The sequence below is a fragment of the Eubalaena glacialis genome, chromosome 11, assembly GCF_028564815.1.
Source record: "Eubalaena glacialis isolate mEubGla1 chromosome 11, mEubGla1.1.hap2.+ XY, whole genome shotgun sequence".
Lineage (NCBI taxonomy): Eukaryota > Metazoa > Chordata > Mammalia > Artiodactyla > Balaenidae > Eubalaena > Eubalaena glacialis.
This window is the reverse complement of record NC_083726.1, coordinates 56,445,535-56,450,599: the sequence shown is the minus strand read 5'-3', so window position 1 is coordinate 56,450,599 and position 5,065 is coordinate 56,445,535. Positions and strand designations below refer to the sequence as shown.

The 5,065-nt window shown below is 34.8% G+C and overlaps 1 pseudogene; it reads left to right on the top strand.

The window, feature by feature from the left end:
- Window positions 1-868: 868 nt before the first annotated feature.
- On the top strand, window positions 869-2,293 carry LOC133100945 (adenylosuccinate synthetase isozyme 2-like; annotated as a pseudogene).
- Window positions 2,294-5,065: the final 2,772 nt, after the last annotated feature.

The following is a 5,065-nucleotide window of genomic DNA, read 5'->3' as shown; positions in this document are numbered from 1 at the left end:
GAAGGTCTCTTCACTGAATTTTTAATAGAATACCCTATACATGAAGGACTGAAAGGTATACTCTTATCAATGTTTGTGTCTACTTTCCCATTGTTCTTCATCAAACAGCATTAGTGTGGAGACCTTCAGTTCCACCTACTGTAACAAAGCTGCATTTGTTAAATCATTAAGTCCTTAGCCTGCTCAAATTCTATTTACAAATGTCTTTACCACTGCAGTGTCTACAGACTTCAAAGTAGTCTTCATTTTTAAAACAAATAAAAGTTCAAAGATTAAATTTGTTTTCCTGCCAGAATGATGAAACAAAAAATCAACTATTTCATATTTACTGTACAAGTAACAAATTCTTATTCCTTATCATATGTTTGCTTGTCAGAATGCCAAAGAGAACGATTAATTTTTTTCCTCTTTCCTTTATCTATTCATTTATTCAGAACTGAATGAATTTATTGAAAACACTATTTTTAAAAACATATGTTGGTATCAACTAGATGATAGGGATGAATCTGATCTGGGTTCTTCCTTTAGAAGGTCCACACTCTTATAAAGAATGTCCATAATCTGTAGTCATTACAGGGGAATTCATTATTTATTTATTTATTTTTACTAAAAGGTTCACTCAGGTAGAATGTAGATAAAAATTGTTCCCAGATACTATAACACCCTTAAAGTCCAAATAGACATACAACTGACATTTTCTTGGAGTTTCAAATATTCCAGTATGTTAAATGAAGAAACCAACAATTCATTAATATTCGATGAGTAAGACCTATGAGGCCAAATTAAATGTTGTCGTGCTTTCAGCAGATGTTCTTTATGGCATCAGGTTGATTTAAAATTGTGTTATTTAAAAGGACCTTTGAGAGCAGTTCAGTTCATGCACTCCCGGCCGCCTGCGTCCCCTCCGGGCTCTCCTCGCGTCTGTGGAGCCATGGCATTAGCCGACACCAACCCGGCGGCCTCCTCCTTGCCCAACAGCGACTGTGGGTGTCCCAGGGCGCGGCCCGGAGGGAACCGGGTGACGGTGGTGCTCGGTGTGCAGTGGGGCGACGAGGGCAAGGGAAAGGTGGTCGATCTGCTGGTGCAGGCCACCGACATCATGTGCCACTGCCAGGGAGAAAATAATGCTGGCCATACAGTTGTAGATTCTGTGGAGTATAATTTTCATCTTTTACCTAGTGGAATAATTAATCCGAATGTTACTGCATTCATTGGAAATGGTGTGGTAATTCATCTACCTGGATTGTTTGAGGAAGCAGAAAAAAATGTTCAAAAAGGAAAAGGTCTGGAAGGCTGGGAAAAAAGGCTTATCATATCTGATAGAGCTCATGTTGTATTTGATTTTCATCAAGCAGCTGATGGCATACAGGAACAACAGAGACAGGAACAAGCAGGAATAAATTTGGGTACCACAGAAAAGGACACTGGCCCAGTTTATTCTTCCAAAGCTGCTCGGAGTGGACTCAGGATGTGCGATCTTGTTTCTGACTTTGATGGCTTCTCTGAGAAGTTCAAAGTTTTGGCTAACCAGTACAAATCTATATAACCCACTTTGGAAATAGGCATTGAAGGTGAATTACAAAAACTCAAGGGTTATACAGAAAGGATTAACCCAATGGTGAGAGATAGAGCTTATTTCCTATATGAGGCTCTACATGGACCACCAAAGAAAATCTTGGTAGAAGGGGCAAATGTAGCACTACTAGATATTGATTTTGGAACCTACCCTTTTGTAATCTCTTCGAACTGTACAGTTGGAGGTGTTTGTATTGGTTTGGGTATGCCCCCTCAAAATGTTGGAGAAGTGTATGGAGTTGTGAAAGCTTATGTAACTAGAGTTGGTATTGGTACCTTTCCTATAGAGCAAGACAATGAAATTGGAGAATTATTACAAAAAAGGGGTAGAGACTTTGGTGTAACTACTGGAAGGAAAAGAAGGTGTGGCTGGTTGGATCTTGTTTTGCTCAAATATGCTTATATGATTAATGGATTTACTGTATTGGCACTTAACAAACTGGATATTTTGGACATATTTATGCAAATCAAAGTTGGAGTTGCATACAAGTTAGATCGTGAAATTATACCTCATTTCCCAGCAAACCAAGAAGTCTTAAAGTTGAAGTTCAATATAAGACTCTCCCAGGATGGAACACAGACATATCAAATCAAGGACTTTTAAAGAACTACTATTAATGCACAAAATTATGTTCCATTTATTGAAGATGAGCTTCAAATTCCAGTTAAATGGATTGGTGTAGGTAAATCCAGAGAGTCTATGATTCAACTCTTTTAAGGATTTACAGTGATGCAAGAAACACTACTTGAGAGGGGGAAAAGGATTTTCTTAAATATTTCATTTATGATCTACAAATTTCAAGAATAAAGACACTGAAGTGAGTTTTAAGCCCTACAGTTCTTTCCAGTCTTTTAAGATGGTGTGGAGATACACTTCGGCATTTTCCAGTGTCAGCTTCCTTGGCTGGCATAATTGCCAAATCATTTGTTGCTCCTGCTACTCATGATGCCACATTTTCTTTTAATGTTTAGTAATAATATATTAATGTTGTTTGCAATCTAGAATAGAGTTACTTTCAATGTAGTTTTTCTTCATTATTGTTATTGTGTGTTCATAGGTTTTACCTCTACTGAGTGGTAAGAACAATTAATGCAGTTTTGCACAAATATATTTACATTCTGATCATTCAATTCTGTCATTGTAATCTTTGTTGTTCAAAAAAAAATGATGGGAGGAGTCCTGTAAACTTTTGTAATGCTATAAATTGTTTAAATTGTGAACTGTTTATTTTCTGCTGAGACCATTGCAAATTTGAGCTTTGGTGGTGGGAGGGGGTTATATTCATGGGTCCTTTAATTTCTACAGAACATAAAACTTATTTCTCTCTGTAAATTATTTAACACATTGAACATTTAGTTAAATGTTCAAAAAGAAAGAGTGTTCCCTAAAACAGCAATTGTAATGTTAAAAAAATTAGTCATTAAAAGATCTGTTGTGATATTTGGTGGATATTTTTCTTTAATTTCAGACATTAATTCTGAAATGTATAGCTTTCTTTTTTTATCTTACCATTATTTCTAAGTCAAGTGGATTGATATTTCAACACTGTGCCTGCCAATATGCCTACAAAGTCATGTATAAGTGTCCAAATGAACCCAAATTGTTGGTCATAATTTTGATCATGCCTTTATTTCTTCTTTCTTGAAAAAAAAAAAAAGAGGTGTTATTTTGACTATTTGGCTTAACATATTGTGTTATAGATTATCCTTCAATGAACTATTTTAAATGTTTAAATTAGGTGCCACTTAAATTTATTTTATTATACCATCAATAGCTGATTATAAAGAACCAACTATTTCTAGTAATAAATAAATAAATAAAACAGACCTTTGCACGAGATGGCAATTCAGTGGCATGCTAGGACCAGCAGATACTGGGTCGCAAGAGCTAACTGCTAAAGTTTTAAGAATTTTGTAAGTTGGTTAACCTTGCTTTGATAACTTGAAATCAACCGTGGTGGGAGTATTTATACCATGGAAATTGACCAATGGTACAAATCAGGAATTTTTATAACTCTCCACAAAGAGACGGCCATTAAAGAGTTGCCAGAACATCCCTGCAGCAATGTTTCTAGTCTTAAATGTGTGAGCAAATAAGATAGAAACACACACAATCTAGAATCACACTCAGTATCATGTCACTTTCTTGGGTTGCATGGTAAAGCTATAATCCTGGCCAGCCAAAAGGATAATAGTTTTCAGTCCAGGAGAACAAAGCATTCCAGCACCACCCAGATTATATATTTGGGGTATATTACACCCTAAAAAATCAATCTGGGTCTTTAAGAAATAGAATTCTCAATAAAAAATTTTCCTCCTTGAGTCTGATACTCTACTTCATATTCATAAAGGTAAAAAAAAAAAAAAGTAAACAAATTTCTGGGATAAATATTTATGTAGATCAAATTTTACCACTTCTCTCTTAAGGCTAGAGAGTAAGGATTATTATTATTGCTGTATTTTGGGCTCAAAATATTAGCAAACAAGGTACTATTGTCATAAAGCATGCAGTTTTACTACCATTTTATTAAAACAAGTTACCGCACCCCTGACTGAACCTATGTCTTATGTCAGACAGTTATAAATTGTAAATTTATGAATCTACACTTATTCAAAACTATCTCATACATTTATTTCTCTGAGAATCAATAACACTATTTTCCTCATATACTTTGAAAATAGAGCAAGAAAAAGAAAGCATTTGCCAAAAACTGTATTACTATGATTTTAAGACCGTGATTATTAATACACATGGGTCAGAAAATTTCAGTTCACGGTTCCCAGAGTGAAAATATCTCTGGCAGGCTACATATAGTATACATAAAAATACATACACGTTATAACATATGCACTGCCAAAATGCTCCAACTGTGTGCACAGGGGCTGAGTTATGGTTGCTGGGAGAGATATAATTTACCTACTTTCACATCTTTCAGAATTTTACTATCCTGAAGACTTTTGTATTGTACGTTTAAATTTTTTTAATATTGGAAATGTTATATATGATATAGAAATAATTCTATAAGCTTTTTAAGAAAATTACTAACCCCTAAACTCTGACTTGAGAGAAATGGATGACCAGAGACAAGACAGATAACAAGGAAACCATGATATTGAACATCTACCCATTTCTTACCCCAAAGATTTTAGAGCTTTATTTCACATAAAGTATATATAATGTTGATTTGAATCCAGAATCTAATTAACCATCCTAAATTTTTCATACCAACTAATGACAGAGTCCTTCAATGTATAATTGTCATTGCAATTGTAGAATAGTTTTTTAAGGATGATCTAAATATTATGAAGAAGCAATTGCTACCAGCTATAGTGCTGGCATTTATATATAATATTGTTTCTTTATAAATATTGTTATATTCCATCAAAACGATATCTATCCCATTGCACTGAAGTGTTTCTTTATGTGCTTGTCACCCCACACAAACACATGTGCATTCGCAAACACACACGCGCGCGCACACACACACTG